Here is a 23,018-nt window from a genome sequence, read left to right as displayed (position 1 = left end):
CATGTTGCCTCCTCTCCTGATGGCTGAGTCTGTTGGTGCACAGGTACAGGTAGAACAGCCTTTGGGAGGCTCTTCGCCGACTCCAAAATCTGCAGATTGTTGGCCAAGAGCATCTCAGCAATCAGAGTAGGTATCTGAGCAATCTGCTTCTGCTGCAGCCGCAGGGTTTCCACCACATACTGTAGGAAAAGGAAGAGTAAAGAACAAGGGTATGAGAAAATGTTGCATTATTAAATTTTCCATTGTTTACTGCAACCTTGTAAAATATATGGCATTGCACCACTTTGTCATGTTGCCCAACATGGCCAACTTATCTTTTCGGTTGTTTGTTGATGAATAGAAAGGTGCGGACCAACTGGGAGTGCGGGGGTGGGGGGGGTGGAGAGGGGGGCAGCGCAGAGGAGGAGGTGGTGGTGGGGTGCAATTTGGGTGTTTGGATGGTATTAGGACTGCTTTGTATCAGATTGTGGGGGGTGGGGAGTAGAGAGAATTCATTGGATGTGTTTGCTACATGGATCCAGTGTTGATAAATAATGGAATCTTACAGCAAAAAGGGAATCCCTGGTATTTTGGGCAGTGAGTGAGCAGCTGGTGTTGTGCTGTGGTGGCCATCTTTTCCCCTTTTTGGATTCATCTGCAGATGATATGTACTTAGTGCCTTGTTCCTCATGGTGCTCCAATCTTTGCATCTGTGCAGTGTTGTTCAGAATGCAGAACATCACGATCATTCTAGAGACTGAGTACTGTAGTATTGGAGTGCTGGAGACTTTAACTGGTGCCTCTAGATCTGTCCAGGCACCTGAAGCACATCTTCAGCATGCTGATTGCTTACTGACCTTACTGAATCACAGAGAATCACAGAATCACAGAATTGTTATGGAGCAAAAGGAGGCCTTTCGGCCCATTGTGTCTGCACTGGCTCTTAAAATGAGCATCATGACTTAGTGCCATTCTCCTGCTTTTTCCCTGTACCCTGATAGTCACACGACTTATGTTGTACTGAACTTTCATTGGTTGGATTTCTGACATGCCATCAGCCAACTTTGAAGGGGATACCTTTCCCCTCCTAGCAACCATCCTATAAATCTGTTTGCAGGTTCAAAGAGGTCAGGGTGCTTGGATTGCTAAAGGGTGAAAGCATCATGGCAGCTCCCCGCGAATCTGGTGCATAAACCTCTTTCTGTGGTTGCACACCAGCTGAACATTGATGGAACTGAACACAAGTCGACACAAGTTGAGTGCTTGCTCATTCTGACTAGCTTCATCACAGACAAAGTTCACATAATTGGCTTTGGCAAACAGTGTGTTGCTGACCTGTCTCATATGTATTTATGTTCAGCCAACAGGCAGATTCTGGATACGTTTCTGGCATTGCCCTGAAAGGACCATGAAGTAAAAACATTGAGGGTGGTGGTCACTTTCACAGTCACTTGTAATACATGACCCCCAACTCCAGCAGGGAGCAGGACTTCATCTAAGAGGCTGGATATTCACCTGACGGGACTGCCTCTGGAAGCACTGCTCTTCCGAGGCATCGGCTGAACATTCACCTGTACATTCTGTTTTGTGGCTAGTGCCTCCTCCGAGCTTCATCCCTCTCTTCTGCTCCCTTCTCTGCTAACCACTTGCAGCCTCTGAGACCTACTGATGGGGCAGCATTGGCAAGCGGCTGCTAACCTGTATTCTTCAACACTGTCTGATAGGAGATCTCAAAATTAAATATCAAACTGGTTTTGCAAAACATGCTTGATTTGGTCTGCAAAGTTCAAAGTGAGAATGGGCATCACAGCAGATCACCTGGCCTTGTAGTCCAATTGCTTGAACAAGGGTTGTTTCTAGTTAATTTCAGGTTGATGCCACTTTAAAAATATAGTGTATTAATCTTGTTAAATTGCACTTAAAATATACAATATAGAGATCCTTCTGATTTGCTACAGAGACAACCCATCACGTCAGTACAGCCTAAATATTGATCCTGGGAATTTTATGGTTCCTATGGCTCACTAGCCCATGTTCAGGTCTTTTGTTAAATCAAAGAAGCAATTTATTTGAGTTCGAAGCAATAGTCATGTTGTTTAGCTTTGTTGAACCAAAACCATTCAGACCAATAAGCTTTTTAGTGATTAGGCAATTCCACTTTTGACCTCATTTCCCAGTGGATCAATTATGGCTTTCTTTTTGTTATAGATGCTGGAAAGAATATTTTTAAAGAGATTGTGTATGGATCATTAGAGTCTGAATAGCTGGTCAGCAGGACTGTGCACAGCCATACATCACAGGAGACTGTAGTGCCAGACAGCAGGTCTCACAGTGCAGGTGTTGTAAATCACAGTTTGGTTGAGTTCTGATCTTGCTGAAGTACAATGGTTTCAGGGGACAGAAATATGATAGCTTTAGTCTTTGCACGGGAAAATAACATAACAGAAAGGATGAATTGTCCTACTTTGCCATAGAGATGTAAAGAAGGTTCAGCTGTTTCATAGAATCATACAGCACAGGAAGAGGTGATTCAACCATCAAGCCTGTTGTTAGCTCACTGAAACAGCTAGCAATAAGTCCCATTCCCCTGTTGTTTCCCCAAAGGTCTGCAATGTTTTCCTTTTTGTTTATCAAAAGATGAAACAGTGAATGCTATTGGAATGTGTAACTTGCAAGTCTCAGGAGGGTATGTGATGCCACCCAATATTAGAACAGAACTCAGAAGTAGATGAGTTGCAGATCTTAATTTATGTGTCATATTTAAAGTATACTTGTAGGTTTATTCACTGCTTTGACACTTGGATCATTGTCTTTTGTGTTGTAAAATCAATCCTTTTGATCCCGTTTGAATCATGAGGTGATGAGATGAATGAAACTGGACAGCCCCTGTGCGTATCTTTAAGCCAAACTGGGAAACCTGCTGGAAGAAGCAGGATGCAGAGAAAAAGTTAGAGATGATATAGATCTATAATATATCAGACACATCCTGAATGAGAGGGAGAAAAATACTGGTGTCTTTACATGTAGAGAGAATGGCTTTATTCCATTTCTATATTATAGCCTTAAGAGTGCCATAAGCCTCTTTCTGGCTATTTTTATGGACCCATATGAGAATGTTTTATACTATCTTGTCCCCTTCCAATTGAAGATCTGCAATTACATTTCCTTAATTACTTTTCTTTGAGTGCCAATTGAGTAGTGGATTGAATTTATTCAGCCTTCTGTGGTGAATAAAATGAGTACCTAGTTTAAGTTATGGGGGAGGCGGGAGGGAAGAGCTGACTACAGGGATTGTGTCCAGGAATTGGTCACTGCCGCAAGTATAACCTTCCAATGTTCCTAACCATTGGCAATATAAATGGTTATCAGTGACACCTCCTGGTGCCATCTGGTGTTGATTAGATAAATCTCCTCTCTAATTACTATTTATTGAGTTTCTGAAATCTGCTCGTCTCAGACGATTCTACTTCTAATCCTGAACCCAAATCATTTGCTTTATTTCTTTCCACTGTACTAAAGAAATTAACCTGAAATTGACAGGGCAAGTGGATTATTGAAAAGTGGAGATGACAGCTTGAATTTATTGTGATATTTCATATTTGTATCTCCATTTACTGGAAAGCATTTTTCAGTTGGCTTCTGCCCAATTAGAAACCTGGGCTCTCTAAATAATAAGGCAATCAATCTATGTATCAAAACTTAGACAAACGTGAATTGAGTTGGTGGGACCAAAGTTTCTTCTATTCGCTTTGCCAGCTGTAAAAGCCCTTCTAAAAATACATTTAAGCAGTTTCAACCCAATTTCTAGAAAGGAAAAAGAAAGACTTGCAATAATTTAGCATTTTTCACAACAACCAGATGTCTCAAATCACTTTATAGCCAATGAAGTACGTTTGAAGTGTAGTCACTGTTGTAATAAAGTAAACACAGCAACCAATTTGTGCACAGCAAAACACCACAAATGTGACATTGACCAAATAGTCTGTTTTCATGTGATGCTGATTAAGGCCGAGACACCAAGGATAACTCCCCTGCTCTGCTTTGAAATAGTGCCATGGGATATTTTGCATCCACTGAAGCAGGCAGATGGGGCTTTTGTTTAACATCTCACCAAAAAGACAGCACCTCTGACAGTGCAGGACTCCCTCAGTACCATACACTAGTGTCAGCATAGCTTTTTGTACTCAAGCCCTGGAGGCGTCTTGAGCCCAGGACCTTGTGACTCAAGCAAGAGAGTTACTGATTAAGCTACAGCTCAAAAAGCAGAGAAAGATCCACAGCACAAAATACATGATATTGGGGGTCATTTTAACCTAACCTGCTGTCAGGAAACTGATGGGATTGGGTGCAAAGCTGACACCCTGTCTGATTTAGTTTTCTATTGAAGCCGATAGAGGGAAACATCAGGAGGCAACACCAACGTGCCACCTGATCCCCTGGTTTCCAACTTGGAGAATTAGGTTAAAATGACACCTCCCAACCATAGTTCAGCAACTAACAGCACAAAACTGATCATCTTGGTCATTGTGGCCGCAAGATTGGCTGGCCTGGGAAATGGAAAAATGTCATACAAGAAGTAGAAGGTATTGTTTCGAGATTCAGTTAAGACAATTTGGGGAAGCTTTCCTCTGATTGCTACTTCCTACAGTAATGAGCAGAGGGAATCTTCCTGGTATGGTTACAATGTAATTGCTAAGTCAAAACCAGAGGAAAGCTTCTTCTGAGGGAGGAAGCTTTATTTTTGTGGTGCTCAATGGTTCAGTTGTTTTGTGTTTGATTAAGTGAGTCTGTTAACGATTGATGCTCACTGTGCTTGATTGGTTAAGCCTGGTTGTGGACTCAGAGAAAAGTAAACAAAGCTGTAGAAAGAACTGGAAGCTAGAGCTAGAAGCATGGAGTAGACATTTTAAAGCACTGTGAATAAAACCTGTTACGCACATGGAAACTAGTGTCATCTCTGCACAGATTTGAGATATAAAATATACAACACTTATCATTTGAATTATGGAGTATCTGACTTGGGAACACTTCAGGCTGAGACTATTGTATAGTAGGAAGTGCTTTCCGCATTGACACCCTTCACTTTGACTACAATTTTCACCCTCCCAAAAAGAATGGTTTTATTCAATATTGTGCTATATACATGGGACCTGGAACTCCTTGGTGTCTGTTCTGCCTTTTGCTGCTGTCCTCCTATTGCTGATCTTGCTGGATTTGGCACCTAATTGAGATGATGCTAATGGGTACCCATACCACGATTGTTGCATCTCTGGTGTTCATCTGTTTCATATGGCCAGAAAATTTGGTACCTGCCAATGACTGGGCAGGGTGGGGAGAGGGGGGGTTGCCCCTCGGAGAGCAAGGCAGTGGGACTAATTGGACGGTACTTTTAAAGTATTGGCACAGGCATGATTGGCCAAATGGTCTCTCTCTGTGCTGTAAGATTCTATGATTACAGAACTCACCACATGGGTAATTTTAAAAATACATCGGTGGGACTTGGGCATTGCTGACAAGGCTGACATTTATTGCCCATCCCTACTTAAAACTAAGTGGCTTGCAAGGACCATTTAGAGGTCAGTTGAGAGTTAACCATGCTGATGCAGGCATGGGGTTATATATGGGCCAGGCCTTGTAATGATATTAGCGAACAAACTGGGTGTTTCTAACAATCCTGATACCAGTATATATGCTTTCATATTTCCAGATTTATAAAACTGAATTCAAATACTCAAAATACCAAGGTGGGAACTCAGAACCTCTGGATTATTAGTCCTGCAACATAACCACTTTACTACCATATTCCAAAATTATGGGTGCAAACCCACTAGCACTTCTCCCTATCCTGTGCTTTGTCTCACAACTGCACTGTGCTACAAAGCTGGTGGTGCCAACACCATAAGAGAACCATCCTCCTCCAACGTCTCTCCACTGTCGTCCAGCTCAATGGGACTGCACTCACCTGCTCCCATTCTTATCAATCTAATCATAAACAGGGTATCACTTGAAATGGCTTATCTTCTATCTCCCGCATCATTATAGCTGGCTTCATCACCCCATCTCCCCACCAAGCATTGATCCTAGGCTCTCTTCTATTTCTGATTACGCACTGCCCCTCAGTGACATCAGCTGAAAGCATAGTGTAAGTTTTCACAAGTATGCTGACAATACCTAACTCTACCTCACCACTACCTTTTTCGACTCCTGCACTGTTGCTAGATTATCAGACTGCTAATCCAACATTCATAATTGGATGAGCAGAAATGTCCTACAATTAAACATTGGAAAGACTGAAACCATTGTCTTTGGTTCTCTCTACAAATTCTGTTCATGGCTACCAACTTCATCCTTCTCCTTGGCAACTATCTGAGGCTGAACTCAACTGTTTGCAACCTTGGTGTCATATTTGACCCCTAGATAAGCTTCCGAGCATTACTAAAATGACCTATTTCCACTTAACATCGCTCAACTCCACCCTTGTCTTAACTTAACTGCTGCTGAAACCCTCAATCATGTTGCTGTTACCCCTAGACTTGACTATTCCAATGCATTCTTGGCCAGTCTCCTACATCTTAACTTCTGGAAACTTGAGCTCATGCCTGTGGCCTTACTCACACTAAATTCCATTCACCTATCACCCCTGTGTTCGCTGACCTACCTTAGCTCTTGGTCAAGCAATGCCTTAATTTAAAATTCTCATTCTCGTTTTCAAGTCCCTCCATGGCCTCGCCCCTCTCTCTCTATAATTCCTTCCGCCCCACAAGCCTCTGAAGTATCTGCGCTCATCTGATTCTGGCCCCTTGAGCATCCCGATTTTAATTGTTCCACCATTAGTGGCTGTGCCTTCAGCTGCCTAGGCCCTAAGCTCTGGAATTTGACCCCTAAACCTGTCCACCTCTCATTTATCCTTTAGGACACTCCTTAAAACCTACCTACTTGACCAAACATTTGGCCATCTACCCTAAAATCATCTTATATGCTTGGCGTCAAATTTTGCTTTATAATGTTCCTGTGAAATGCCTTGGAACATTCTATTAGGTTATTATGTTAAATGAACTATATAAACTTGAATTGTTGTTGTTTTCTTTATCAGAAAATAACATCAGCATAACAATATTTTTAAAACAATTTGGCTTTAAATTTTCCAAGGCCACTACGTCTAGTCATGTTCACGCCAATCTTCTCCAATGATACTTAGTTTTGATTCTTAGAAGCTACTCTAAGCTTTGTTTTTTATTTCCGTTGCTGGACATAATTCTTCATTTTGCTAGTGTTCCTGTAAAACAATAACCGCAATCATAAAACTGTGACAATAGCGAGATCTTGCAGTTTAAACAATGATGTAGTGAGAACTGTTCCCAGAAATATAAATTAATTCCTTCTAGTTTGAAGTTGGTCAAATCTAAGTTGGTGGTGTGACAGGGCAAAGGACACCAAGTAAAAGGAATAGCTGTTTGGTGTGTTTTCAAAACATTCATGAATGCAATCCTGGATATTGTGTACAGTGATCTGATTTAAACTTCTTAAACCACTTAGCTAGTGCTCAGCAATGGCCCAGGGCTTTAATGGGTAAACTCTCAGTTGTAGATGGATCATACAGAGCAGAAGGTTCAACCCCAGTCTCTGCTGAGCTTCCTGCTCATCGTCACTATTCAGGTATTAGACGTGGCTCAATGGAAATACTCTCCCCTCGAAGTCAGAAGCTTCTGTGCTCAAGATCCTGCTCCGGAGACCCGAGCACATAATGTAGGCTGGCACTCCAGCACAGTACAGAGGGCATGCTGCACTGTCTGAGATGCTATCTTATAGAATTTCTACTTTGCGTACCCCTCTTTCCTGCATCCCCGCCCCCCCTCAAAAATTAACCTGTGTAGCAGTTTTAGGGATGCTACAAACTTGGCCTCAGTTCCGTTGGCCCGGGAGGGCTACCTATAATCCCTGCTGAAAAGAGTATGTGCGTGGTGATGGTGCGTTACAGTTCACTCAGAGTCTGAGTTGCTGTGGCAATGTGCACTTTTACATACATGTTATAGTCTGGGGATATGGAGATTGGTGGCAGGCACCACAACTTCTGTTCCATCACATGGCTGACCAGGAATCTCTCCCGCTCTTACAACCTGACATTGGCATGTGTTGGAAGGATTTGGAGGTATAGGTACTCAATCTGTTTGGCCATGTTATGAACACACCTTCCTTGGCCGTCAAGTCCTGTCGTGGGACTCAAACCCAGAGCTTCTGGCTCAGAGGGAAGGACACTACCCACTGCACCATAAGACATCCAGTAGCATGTGTGCACATTGGATAAGAGTATGATCAACTATGGTGTCCATTGTGGTTCAAATAGCTTGCTAGCTGTCACTGACTAAACTGACAGTGGAAGAAATGCCAATCAAATGTGATATCTGAGGGCTGCCAAGCACATGGGCTGCACGTCACCAAGAATCAATGCTTTTGGAAGAGGCGCAAGGGGATAAAAAATTACTTTAATAATAATTAGATTAATATAACATGATTAAATTAATACAATATAATATATTATATAAAAGATTACTTTCTCTGGTGCATAAGTGGCAAGTGGTGCTGTGATTGCGAACAGTTAATTCAGCACAGGCCAGTAGCTGTATGCCACATTACAGCATCTTGTGATGCACTTATCCAACCATGGTGTTCAGCAGGAGGTGATGGGTGGGGTAGGTTTGGAGATAGAGGTGACATGCTCTAACTTACCATAAATAAAATTTTGTTTGAATTGGAACTGAATTGAATAGAATCACTTAACACAGCTGGAGAAACTTTAATACCACAAGAGGCCACATGCAAAAGTGTGAACTACCCTGGGAAGGTTTACAAACTCCGTGTGACCAAGGTTTGTAGCTGTGTGTGATCCTTACGTTGGATCCGACTCAAGTTGTAAGGCCAGGATTTTATGGCCCCTCCCACTCAACAGGATATTATGATCCTGCTGAACTGAATGGAGATTTAAACGGCTTGTCCACTGGCGGGGAGACATGTCGCGGCGGGGCCCTAAAATCCTGGCCTTAAGTTTTACTTTCTTGAATTATGTAACATGGTGATTCAAAACTCAAATGTTAAGAATAAATCTATGGCCAAAACTGGTTCATATTTGAATTCAAAAGCCAACAGTTCTGGATGAAATTAATCAATGAATGTGTCATGGAGCCCACAATTGAAGATTTTATGTAACTTCTATGATACCAACGATGTATCAGAACTACTTTTGCAATTCCGAGAGGGGTGTTACTCAGAAAACATTACAACTGCATGTGAATATCAGCACCCAGGAAGAAAAAAAACATTTGGGTTATCATGCCTGCTCCTTTCAGGAACCTTCAATCTATCCTTTTGGGTAACCTACCTCTCCCATTGGACCACCTTAGGGACAATTCTATACCAGTATCCGCCCATCACCTCAAAGACTAGCATACAGAACTCAGGAATATCCTTCCATCCCGATATAAATATGGCTTAGCCCTGACCTCACCCGATTGTTATTTTTTCAGAGAAAAAATGAGATGCAAAGAATTGTCAACATTTGAAGAGAGAGCGGAGAAAAATAGTTTAAATTTGTAGAGACTCTCTTCACAAGGCCTGTCATTTCCTGATTAAATATATTTATCGAAGCTGATGTGCAGTCCCTGCAGATTCTTTCTTTTTATATTTTAGATATCCAACATTTCCAGATTGTTCTCTTTTTTTTTATCTCTGACGTATTTTTGATATTCTGGCCAACTCCCTCCTAATTTTTTGCCAAATTAACATTCAAACCAAATTCTTCCCAGAGATTTCAAGACAGCCAACATTTTCTGTTAGGAATTAGAAGTATATTCTGGGAGTAATATTCTAACTGTGAAGAAATTATTATTGAGAGGGAAATGGATCAGCTGAGGAGGAAAGTGCAGCAAATAAGCCTCTTCTAGGATGGTGCAAAGCTTCAAGGATATTAATGCAAGGCACTGCTAAGTGTGTGATTTATATGTTCACCTTTTAAGAGAAACTCCCAATCCCCAACTTACCTTCCTCAATAACTTTAACTTACACTTTTTCAGTTCGTCACATCCTCTGTTTTTACTGTAAAATGCTTCCCTACATCCATATTATTAAGCCCTTTCTTCCTTTATAAAAGAGTAACTTGGATCACCCGGGGTTAGCTGCTCTACAGACATTGCCTTCCATTGCAAGGGGATTTGAGTACAGGAGTAAAGATGTCTTGCTGCAATTGTATAGAGCCTTGGTGAGATTGCACCTGGAGTATTGTGTACAGTTTTGGTCTCCATACCTAAGGAAGGGTATTCTTGCCATGGAGAGAGTGCAATGGAGGTTCACCAGACTAATCCCTGGGTTGGCAGGATTGGTTTATAAGGAGAGATTGAAGAAACTGTGCCTGTATTCACTAATGCCCTTTAGGAAAGTGTAATGAACTTGATGTACTGGACAGATTTCTTACTTGAAACAGATAACTTTATTACAGAGCTCACTTAGAAGCTAAATGCTTGAACCAGGTTCACAACTAGAAAGCTTGGCCCCCAAGATTACCCACGTTTAGGGCTCATTCGTCGGTGCAATCACATGGCCCCGAAAGGCAGTGGGAAAGGTTACATCTACATTCACTACATTTCCTCCCCCTTTAGTTTTTTTACATTTCCTATTTACAAAGAATACATTAATCCACAACATGTGCATATATACACAGATCAAGTGATTAAAGATTAAGTCTCTGAGGTGGTTTTCTAATTTGGTTAGAGTGGCGTAGCTCTACCACTTGAGATTCTCCCACTGGATCTACAAGATCAGGAACTGCAGGATCAGGGACATCCTTAGACAGTGGCAATTCAGGATTAGGTAATTCAACAGAGACATCAGGTGTGTCTATTCTAGATTGATCTGTCACCTCGGGGATTAAAGGTCCGACATCAATTACAGGTGGATTAACTGGTTGTTGGAATGTTTCTCTACACAGATGATCCACATGTTTTTGAACAATCTGGTCTTCCATTTTCACTTGGAATGACAAGGGTCCAGTTTCAGAGACAATTATACCAGGAACCCAACTAGGTCCATTTCCAAAATTCCACATGAAAACTGTATCTCCCACAGTGAATCTTCAAGCTTTGCTATGAATATCGTGATTCAATTTCTGACTACTTTGATTCTTCTCTACCTTCCCCTCTAAGTTTGGAAACACCAGACTTAACCTTGTACAAAGGTGGTGTTTCATCGGTAATTCAGATGGTGCTGAACCCATAGTTGCATGAGGAATCATGCGATAATTGAGTAGAAAATGTGAAATTCGAGTTTCTAAAGTACCTTTGGATAGCTTCTTTATTCCTGATTTGAAAGTTTGCACAGCTCTTTCAGCTAACCCATTTGATGAAGGATGATATGGTGCTGTTTTAATATGCTTAATTCCATTTAAATTCATGAATCTCTGAAATTCTGCACTAGTGGAGACAGTATCTTTATCTGAAACAATGACTTCTGGCAGGCCATGTATACTAAAACATTGGCACGGCTTTTCAATAGTTGCACATGATGTTGGTGATCTCATTTCATACACATACATTCACTTAGAATGCACATCTATGATCAATAAAAACATGGTACCTAAGAATAGTCCTATATAATCAATATGTAGTCTAACCCAGGATCGACCAGGCCACTTCTACGGACGGAGCGGAGCTGAAACGGGCAACTTCTTTTATTGCTGACACTGGAGACAGTGCTTGACCATGCTTTCAATGTCACTGTCTATGCCTGGTCACCAGACATAGCTTCACGCAAGCATCTTCATCTTCGACATGCCTGGGTGCACACTGTGAAGCTCTGTCAAGAGTGGTTCTCATCGTTGTGAAAGGATGATGACTTTTGATTCCCACAAGAAGATTCCATCTTGACAACTTAACTCTGTTTTTCAGGTATGGAATTGTCTTATCTCTTCAGACACTGGTGAATTCAACCACCCTTGCGATAACTTTTCTTGGACTTTTGACAAAATTGGATCCCTGTTTATCCAATTCTTTATTTGCTTTGCACAGACAGGCGAAGGGCCCAAGAAATTCAGCACAAGCACAACTTCTTGTGGCACTGGAGCAAGTACAATGCTATCTGGTAATGGAAGATGACTGAGTGTGTCTGCATTTTCAATATGCACACCAGGACGGTGCATAAAAGTGTACTCATACGCTGATAAAATCAAAATCCAATGTTGAATTCTTGCTGAGACTATTGGCGGAATGGCTTTATCCTCACTGAATAAACCCATTAATGGTTTATGGTCTGACACTATGGTGAAATGTCGTCCATGCAGATACTGGTGGAATTTCTTCACTCCGCATATCACTGATGAACCTTCCTTTTCAAGTTGTGAATAACCCTTCTCGGCTGCAGAGAGGGTTCTGGAGACATAGCCTATTGGCCTTTCGGAGCCATCTTCCATCTTGTGTGACAACACAGCTCCCACACTGTAAGGAGATGCATCATAGGTTAATATTAATTCTATTGATGGGTCATAATGTACTAGTAGACATGGTGAGCGTACTAGCTTCTTAATTTTTACAAAGGCTTCTTTGTGCTGCACATTCCATGACCAATGATGGTTCCTTTTCAATAGTAAGTGTAAAGACGCTGACACTGTTGACAAGTTTGACAAAAAGCGACTGTAATAATTAATCATGCCCAAAAAAGACTTGAGTTCAGTGACACTGGGAGGAGAGGGCACCTCTTTGATTGCCCTTATACTGGATGTAACCCCTAGGCATCCACTCGGTGACCCAAGTAAGTGACTTCTGTCGCTTGGAGTGTACATTTCTCTTTCTTCAATCGCATCCTAGCTTCCAAAAATCTTCTTAAAACCTCTTCTAAGTTGGCCAAATGTTCAGCTTCCGTTGACCCTGTGATCAGGATATCATCCAGGTACACAACTACCAGGGGGCATTCTTGTAATAGGCTTTCCATGGTCCTTTGGAAGATTGCACAGGCAGATGATACACCAAAGTGTAGGCATGTATATTGATACAGGCCCTTGATGGTCACATACCCTCTAGACGTGCTATCCAGCTCTAGCTGTTGGTGTGCATGACTCATGTCCACTTTGGTGTAGGATTTTCCTCCAGCTAGCATAGCGTACAAATCTTCAATTCTCGGGATAGGATATTTATCTAATTTAGCAGCCTAGTTCACAGCTAATTTGTAGTCTCCGCAGATGTGAATAGTTTGATCAGGTTTCATCACAGGGAGTATGGGCACTGCCCATTCCGAAAATTGGACTGGCTGGACGATGCCCAGCTTCTTTAAGTGGTACAATTCTGCATCCACCTTCTCCTTTAGGGCATAAGGCACAGGTCTGTCCTTAAAGAACCGGGGTGTTGCCTCCGAACCTACATACATTTTTGCTTGTAATGCTTTCATCTTTCCCAGTTTGTCATGAAATACACTGTTGTACTTCTTTAACAGCCCAGGAATTCCTCCTGTTCTCACTTGAAAGATTTCTGAAACTTAAGCTTAATTTGTTTTAACCAATCACGGCCAAGAAGACTAGGCCCTTCATCTGCTACAATGGTCACTGGAAGCTGGGCTGTCAGTTGCCTGTAGGACGCAGGTACTGTGGCGATGCCCTTTACCTGTATTGACTCTCCAGTGTATGTCTTCAGCTGAGCCATGGTTTGCTCCTTATTCAGTGGCTGGGTATCTTCATTTAGGTGTTTAAATGTGCGTTCTCCCACCACTATTGTTGATGCTCCCCTGTCTACCAGAGGCTTCCTGTTCTCTTGAAGGATGATGGTTATTGGTTCAGTTTTTACTGCTTTGACAATGTATAGGGAATAGATAGCAGTATCAGCAGCTTCTGGTTCTGTTAAATTGTGCACTTCAATCATTTTGGTCTGCTGTCTGATTGGCTGTCTCGATTTTGCCCTGCATTGCTTTATCACGTGCCTTTTTTTGTGTGACAGCAATGGCATTCTGCCTCCTTAAATCTGCAAGTTTCCGGTACATGGTTACACCCACATCTGTAACAGATTAATTTCTGAATCACTTCTGAGATGCTTCCACTAGGCCTTTTCATTGTTCGAGCAGCAGAGACTGTCTCCCGCTTTGCGGCTGTCTCTCTGGTTTTTGCGCCACACCTGGCGGTAGGTTCCCGCCCAAATGAAGAACAGTGCCCTGTTGCACACTCTGTAAAGCCTGCGAGTCCCCCTCAGAACTCTCCATTGCCAGCGCTATTTCCATGGCGTGCTTCAAATCAATATTAACTTCTGCAAGTAAACAGCGCTGAATGGCAGCGTCATGAACACCACAAAAACACCAGTCCCAAAACATGTCATTGAGTGTGCCTCTGAAGTCGTGATGTTCAGTCAACTGCTTCAACTTCGCTATATAAGTTGTGATGGGCTCTTCTGGGGCCCTTACTCTGGAGTTAAACTTAAATCTCTGCATAATTACCAATGGCTTTGGCTGAAAATGCATCTTCATGAGGTTTACCAGTTCATTTAAAGATTTAGAGTTGGGCACATTCGGGGCCATGTGACTCTTCCTCAGAACTCTTCTGTTCTGACTCTTCTGTTCTGAAGAAGAATCATATGGACTCGAAACATTAACTCTGTCTTTCTCTCCACAGATGCTGTCAGACCTGCTGAGTATTTTCAGCACTTTGTGTTTTTGTTTCAGATTTCCAGCATCCGCAGTATTTTGCCTTTACACTAACAGAAATGCTCTATTAGCAATCTCAACCAGAGGAACTGTTCAAAAAATAGGGACATAGGAACAGGAGTAGGCCATTCAGCCCCTCAAACCTGTTCTCCCATCCAATTAGATCATGGACCAACTGTATCTTAATACCTTGGTTTTATAAACCTTATATCCTTGCCTGGAAGTCTTGTGGTACAGTGAGTAGTGACCCTGCATCTGAGTCAAAAGCTCTGGATCCAAGCCCCACTCCAAGACTTGTTGATCATGGAAGGTGTGGTCATAATGTGCCCAAACAGGTTAAGTATCAACCTGTGAATCCTTCCAACATATTCCAGTGGTAAGAGCAGGAAAAATTCCTGATCAGCCATGTGACGGAAAGAATGTTGGAGCCTCTACCATCATTATCCATAGCTCCAGGCTACAACATGCGTGTAAAAGTGTATGTTGCCAGAGCAACTTGGACTCCTTGGGGGGCTGGTTGCCTCAGTTGGCTAGCTGGCAGGCGTGAACCAGATTGGTGCCAACAGAATGGGGTTTGATCCCTATTCTGGCTGTGTGGATTCAGGACCTGTCTCCTTTTCCTACCTGTGGCGGAAGTCGTAGGGCTGTGGGTTGAGCCTGCCTTTCAGGAAAGGAAGAAAAATCTGTCCCCTTTCCTTAATTTTTCAGTTTTCCTAAAGGAATAGATTTCTCTTCCTTTGATTCTCTTTCGAGCTCAATGATCTAAAACACGAAAAACCTGTGTTGTGAATTCAGGATTAGGAGTTGGAGATTTGTATTAGGAGAGAGTGCATGTTGCGGGTGGGTGTACAATCTGCCCCAGGCTATGAAGAACGTTTTCACGGCAGATTACTTATGAAATTAATTATTGGAAGATTTATGCTTTGCGCTGAAGGATCCTTTAACTATCCATCCTCTGCAATATTGTCATGTTATACTGGTTTCAAAGATGAGGACGAATCTTGTGGAAGTTTTTACAAAGGGTTATTGAGTTGGTTGGGGGAGTAGGGGAGGAGGAATGCAAGGATTACACAAGAGTTACCATGTAGGCATTGATATAGAACTGGAAAAATAACTAAGCAGTAGCTGCACTTTTTTAAAGTGCAGGGTTACTTGGTCTCAAACCTCAATCAGTACAAGGCTTGAATTTTGTTGTAAAAAAAGCATTGAGCAAATCTCCCTTGAGCCCTATATAGAAAAACCAACTGCAGAGAGGAAAAAACAATTCCTTCTCTCCAGGGATAAAAACATTACTCACTTTAATCAACTATGTCAGTTGCTATGTCCTTCTGCATTAAGAAAAAAACACCTTGTAAACTCTGTTTTCATTTTTATTGCAGTTAATAAAAAGCTTGAGCTCACAGCAACTTCCAGCCTTATCTCTTTATCTCCTCCTCTGCATATTTCACTCTGCAGAATGCCTTGCGGTGGGCTTGGTCACTGAGTGCAGCAGCATTGAGGGAAAGGGCTGCCCGCTTCTCACCCTCGATGTTGCCCCCTGTCGCATTCTATTACAATGTGACGGATGCTTAGCCTTGTGCGTGCAGCTAGTGTTATGCTTGCTAAGTGTTTGAAATTGTGTGAAAACATTAGGCTCCCAGCACAAAAGACACATACTGACAACAAAAAGGTGAGTTGAACTGAATGTCACTAGACTGTGAAACATCATGCATTTGTAATAATCAATTTTACGTAAGCTATTGAGGTTCTGTTGGGATTCTACTTGGTGTATGCACATATATATTATATATATGTATCTATATATATATTTATATAATATATATATTATAAACTAGTGAGTGTATGAGAGGCACTTGGGTGAACTGTTGATCATAGATTCTGAGACTTTAAGTCTCTGGTTGCTGAACAGGAACACCCTGTCTTAACTTAGATAGTCCCTTTATCTCAATATTCCTATTAATCAAATATTGTGACTGCACAGGGATTTTCTGCGGATGCTGGTTTTGTTATAGTTATAATTCATGGTGATTGATTTTCTCCACTGCAAATACTTGGATGTTTCTGTAGTTTTGCTCTCTTGGATGTATTTCCTTAGCTGCCTGTGCTTCAGATTCAAGAATTGTGGCACCGAGTGAACCAAGAGGATGAGTGCAGTAAGGTTAGATAAGTTTACCCATTTAAATGATGCAAGGATCAAAATCAACCTGTGTTTAAAAAACCTGGTGGTGACTGTTTTGACTGCTGTAATTATCAACAGCCACGCTTTGTCATCAATGGGTGACAGGGTGTGAAATGCTGGTATTGCGAGTGCTGGGTACTGAAGCAATCAGTGTGTGCTGTTTTCAGTCCAGCAGCTCGAGTCTTGCACAGCTGAGGGATAAGTGTTTAGGACTAGATGTTATGGGACTGTGCATTGGATGGGGAAATGGCAAAATCTGTGATTACACAATGAGAGGTATAGTTAGGAAGCTCTAGGTGATAACATCACATAGCTGTGCTCAAAGAGATATACCTCAGCAAAGATTTTAGGAACATTTAAATGTGCCATCAATAATTGATTAAGAAAACAACATTTTAGGATAAGTTGAGAACAGGCAGAACTCTGTGTTTGTGGGGTCTGAGACCAATTTTTGTGACCAGTGAGAGTGAAAAGATTAAATGCAACTGTCAGGCTATTCAGTTATATTTTCTGCATGTTGCTATGAAATGAAGGACACGACTGGACCAATGTTCCTTCTGATTTCTGTTTGCTGTGTGCAGGCTGGATTGTTGCACTGCACTGTCCCTTTTAGATTGCCACCCGGCCGTGCATCTGAAAAGCAATGTAATACAGATGCAGGAAATCTGAGATAAAACAGAAAATTCTGGAAAGACCCAACAGGTCTGGCAGCATCTGTGGAGAGAGAAAGAGAGTTAATGTTTCGAGTTGAATATGACTGTTTTTCAGAACATGAAGCTGAAAGAGAACTTTTCAATGGACTAATATCACTGTATTAATGAAGTGATAGTACCTTCACCGTAACTGCACAGAAAATCTGTCTGATGTGTCCCACTAAAGAGCCTTAAGTATGACTGCAATTGATTAACTTTCAGTGTTTCTTCCCAATTAGAAGTCAACCAGTGACCTTATTTGTTCCTTTTTAAAAGCAAACCTGGTTAATCATTAAAAGGCATATTAGGGTAGGCAGAAGTTGAAGATCTCGTGGCATGATTGAAGAAGAGCAGGCATTCTAATAAAATTTCCCCTCTTTTCCACCATCAAAGACTACCATTCATTTTGCTGTGGTGGGATCCTCCTGTTTTTAAAATAGCTGCTGTATTTGCGTAACAGCGACTGCACTTCAAAGTAATTCATTGCATGCAAAGTACAGGCAAAGTATTTTGGGACATTTCTCAGAGACATGCTATTTAAGTACAAGTCTGTCCATGCTGCGATTGCACTGGCACAAGCACAATACACCGACTGGACTCCTTCTGTGCTGAAAGGTCTATGGTTTTTGTGTACAGTATTCAGTTTGTAAGATTTTCTAACTACTCCTATTACTTTGTACAAACATTTGAACATATGAATTAGGAGCAGGAGCAGGCCATTCAGCACCTCAAGCCTGGTCCGCCTTTCAATAAGATCATGACTGATCATTCTGTCTACCCCGACGACCTTTGGCTCACTTGTTAGTTAGGAATTTGTCTACCTCTGCCTTAAAAATGTTCATTGACCCTGCCTTCACCACTCTCTGGGGAAGGAAATTCCAAAGATTCATGACCCTCCAATAGAAAAAATTTCTTCTCACCTCCATCTTAAATGGGAGACCCCTTATTTTTAAACTGTGTCCCCTAGTACTAGTCTCTCCCACAAGGGGAAACATCCTTTCAGCATCCACCTTGTCAAGTCCCCTCAGGATCTTATATGTTTCCATGAAGTCACCTCTCAATCTTCTAAACTCCAATCGATAATGGCCCAGCCTGTCAACCTTTCCTCATAAGATAACCGCACCCTCTGTCCCATCGCAGGTATTAGCTGAGTGAAGCTTCTCTGAACTGCTTCTAATGCATTTATGTTCTTTCTTAAATAAGGAGACCAAAACTGTACACAGTACTCTAGATGTGGTCTGACCAATGTCCTGTACAACTGTAGCAAAATATCCTTACTTATTTATTCCATTTCCCTTGCAATAAACAACGTTTTTCCATTTGCCTTCCAAATCACTTGCTGTACCTTGTTGGGATCCTACGACATGAGAAGAACCCCAACACATATATTCAAAACATTATCCTTATTGCTATTTTTGAAATTGGATTTCCAGCTGAACCAAAAATTTGGCTGCTAGAAGTCACCTGATCACAGGGTTGGCCCTTTGCCTGGGAGCTATCCCCAGAAGTCACAAGAACAAAATAATTTGTTGCTCAGCTTCTGGAATTTCACACCTCATTGTACAGATCCCTTGTAATCACAGAAGGCCAGGAGACTTGCACATAAGAACTTGTTATTGCTATGGAGCTGCTAACAGACTTATATCACACCTGGGACTGTCCAGGTCCACTTCAAAGGGAACCATGGGGATGTAACTTGCATCCGATAAGCTCACCTTGCTAGCAGAATCAGTGGGTCTGCCTAGACAGTGGCTTCCCAAGCACCGGGCCCTCAACATAGATGGTAGCCCTTTCAACAACTAATGACTGAGACATTATCAGTCCTGAAATCAAAGCCAATCTCAGACACTGGAGAAACATTCTTCCTGAAGTCATTGTGGAGGAGGAAGGTCACATTACTCAAGTGACCATTTTAAAATCTCTATATGCCTTTGAGAACTGAGAAATAGTCAGTCTGCTGTGACATCCAGCTGAGGAACCACCACGAAGCAGACTCCTCCAGGCAGAACAACAGCTTATACCTCGAAAACTGTGTCTGCCTGAAGGTTTCTTACCATCATCTCCAGAACCAACCCAGTCGCTGCATACTTACTTCATCTTGTGGTCAGCACCAATTGAAAATCCAATACTACAACTCCAGTTTTCAGCCACCTGAACTCGAATACCTACATGAAAGAATTCCTCACTGGACTCTGAATTTGGACTTTGGAAATTGTGAACTAATACTTACTTATTTCAGTAGTTCTTGTACTGTAAAACTCCTTTTCTCTATCCCCCTCTTTACTGTGTGTGAATATGGGGTGGGAGGTTGCGAACATTCCTTCCCCCAGGTGTTGAATGTAGAAAATAAACTATCTTTCTGAGTTAATCCTAACTCGAGTTTGTGGATTATTAATAAATTGGATCACAAAAATCGAGGGATTGGGAAAACACACCCCACCTATTTTTAAAAACTAATTCAAAGCAGCTTCTGCTTATGGACAGGTGGTGAGAAGAAATCAGTGCAGTTTGTCTGTATCTCTCTCTCTCCTGTCCATAAAAAACTGCATACTAACTTTTGTGATTCATGTACCGAGACACCCAGATCTCTCTGTACCTTAGAGTTCTGCAATCTCTCTCCATTTAAATAATATACTGCTTTTTTATTCATCCTGCCAAAGAGGACAAGTTCACATTTTCCCACATTATACTCCATCTGCCAAACTTTTCCCAATCACTTAACCTATCTATGTCCCCTTACAGATTCCTTATATCTTCTTCACAATTTACTTTCCTACCTATCTTTGTGTCATCAGCTAATTTAGCAACCATGCATTCCGTCCTTACATCCAAGTCATTGTTATAAATTGTAAATAGTTGAGGCCCCAGCACTGATCCCTGCGGCACTCCACTCGTCATATCTTGCCAACCCGAAAGTGAGCCATTTATGCTTCCCCTCTGTTTCCTGTTAGCTAACCAATCCTCTATCCATGCTACTATGTTACTCACTACACCATGAGCTCTTATTTTTCATAGTAACCTTTGATGTGGCACCTTGTCAAATGTCTTCTGGAAATCTAAGTATAGCACATTCACAGGTTCCCCTTTATCCATGGTGCTTGTTACTTCCTCAAAGAACTCCAATAAATTAGTAAAACATGGGGTAAAATCTTTAACTCGGTGGGTGGGGGTGTGTCCGACCTGCTCGAGCATAAAATGATGCACGTTGACGTCGGGTGAGTGTCCCAACGTCAACGCACAGTTGCGTGATATTTCATTCAGCTGGCACACGCTGAAGTCGGCAGCACGCCCACCGACAATTAAAAAGCCTGCTAAGGCCCTCAAATGATCAATTAACTTAAATTTTTCGCAGCCCATCCAACAGAGTCACATGAGGGGGCATGTTTCATTATATTTTTATTTTCCTTATTTTTTATTTATAACACTTCATCTCCTTGAGGCAGCTCTGTGCCTCAGGGAGATTATGAAGCGCGCTCACGTTTCACCTGGGCAGGCCTTAATTGGCCCGCCAGTGTGAAATTACCTTCCGGCCCAGATCGTGGGTGGTGGTTGGCTTCCCGATCGCCCTCGCCCGCCCCCGCCGAGCCTGCCCGGCATGGATGAAATTCTGCCCATGATTTCCCTTTCACAAAATCATGTTGACTCTGCTTGACTGCATTGAGATTTTCTAAGTGCCCCACTATAATCTCCTTAATAATAGATTCCAGCAATTTCTCTATGACACATGTTAAACTAACTGGCCTGTAGTTTCCTTCTTTCTGTATTCTTCCTTTCTTGATTACAGGAGTCACATTCACTATTTTCCAATCTGATGGGACCTTTCCAGAATCTAGGGAATTTTGGAAAATTAAAACCAATGCATCTACTATTTCAGCAGCAACTTTTTTTAAGACTCTAGGATGAAGTCCATCAGGACCTGGGGAATTGTCAGCTTTAGTTCTAATAATTTTCTAAATATTTTCCTGGTGATTGTAATTGTTTTAAGTTCCTCCCTCCCTTTCACCTCCTGATTCAGTATTATTTCTGGGGTGTCATTTACAGTGAAGACAAGTGCGAAATATCTGTTCAGTTCACCCACCATTTCCTTATTTTCCATTATTAATTCCTTATTCTCACTCTCTAGAGGACCAATGCTCAATTCACTTACTCTTTCCTTTTTAAAGCCTGTAGAAACTTTTACTAACTGTTTTTATATTTCTAGCTAGCTTTCTCTTGTGCTCCAAATTATCCCTCCTTATTAATCTTTTAGTCATTGTTTTCTGTTCTTTATATTCTCTCCAATCTTCTGACCTGCCGCTCACCTTTACGCAATTATATGCATTTTCTTTTGATTTGATACTATTGTTAACTTCCTTAGTTGGCCATGAATGGTGCATCCTTCTCTTAGAGTCTTTCTTTCTCACTGGAATTATCTTTTCTGAGTATTCTGGGATGGCAGTAATGTTGTATGAGGAGAGATTGGGTCGACTAGGCCTGTATTCACTGGAGTTTAGAAGAATGAGAGGGATCTCATTGAATCGTATAAAATTCTGTCAGGGCTGGGCAGGCTGGATGCAGGGATGATATTTCCTCTGGCTGGGACATCTAGAACACAAGGTCACAATCTTAGGATATGGGATATGCCATTTAGGACTAAGATGAGGAGAAACTTCTTCACTCAGAGGGTGGAATTCTCTACCATAGAAGGCTGTGGAGGCCAAGTCACGAAATATATTTAAGAAGGAAATAGATAGATTTCTAGACCCTAAAGATGTCAAGGGGCATGGAGAGAGATCTATACCAGGCAACGCCTCTACTAAACAGAGTCTACTTGCCAACCAATCAGCACTCTCTTCTCATATAGTATGAATTGTTGTTCCTTTCACATTTGGTATTCTTGTGAAGTGCCCTGATGAGTGCAAGATGAAAAACTTTGACAAAAAAGTCTATTTTTTTCAGCAATTACCAGATCTAGTATAGCTTGCTCTCTGCTTGGTGTTAAAATGTGTTGACCTAAGAAACTGCCCCAAAAACACTCTATGAACTCATCATCAAGGCAACCTTTGCCAATCTGATTCACCCAATCTATATGCAGATTTAAATCACCCATAATTATCACCATATCTTTCCCACAGGCCCCCAATATTTCTTCCTATAGTGTGGTTACTATTAGGGGGCCTATAAATCACTCCCGCAAATGACTTCTTACCTTTACTATTTCTCATCTCTACCCAAACAGGTTCTGCATTTTGATCTCCTAAGATCATCTCTCTCTGTTGTACCAAAGGCGTCCTTAACTAACAGAGCTACCCTTCCACCATTTCCTAGTTTCCTGCCCTTCCTAAATGTCATGCACCCTTGAATATTCAGATCCCAGTCTTTGTCATCCTGCAGCTGTGTCTCTGTTAAATCATATAAGTTTATTTCTATTTGTGCTGTCAATCCCTCTGTTTTGTTACCAATGCTATGTGCATTCTGGTACAGAGCCTTTAGTTCTGCCTTTTAACTATGTTTGTAACCTCTAG

At 41.7% G+C, this 23,018-nt stretch overlaps 1 protein-coding gene across 2 annotated transcripts in view; it reads left to right on the top strand.

Moving 5' to 3' along the window:
- LOC144683570 (tetraspanin-18B-like) overlaps positions 1 to 23,018 on the top strand; it is a 136,129-nt gene that overhangs the window by 70,701 nt on the left and 42,410 nt on the right. The window contains exon 1 of one of the 2 annotated variants that reach the window (XM_078546717.1): positions 16,055 to 16,312. The exons of the other annotated variant lie outside the window; for it this stretch is intronic. The gene's annotated coding sequence lies outside the window, so the exon portion shown is untranslated. Of the gene's footprint in view, positions 1 to 16,054; positions 16,313 to 23,018 lie in introns of those variants that run through there. 2 annotated transcript variants of the gene reach the window in all.

The sequence above is a fragment of the Cetorhinus maximus genome, chromosome 8 (genome assembly GCF_964194155.1).
Source record: "Cetorhinus maximus chromosome 8, sCetMax3.hap1.1, whole genome shotgun sequence".
Taxonomy (NCBI): Eukaryota; Metazoa; Chordata; class Chondrichthyes; order Lamniformes; family Cetorhinidae; genus Cetorhinus; species Cetorhinus maximus.
This window is presented reverse-complemented; position numbering and strand designations above follow the sequence as displayed.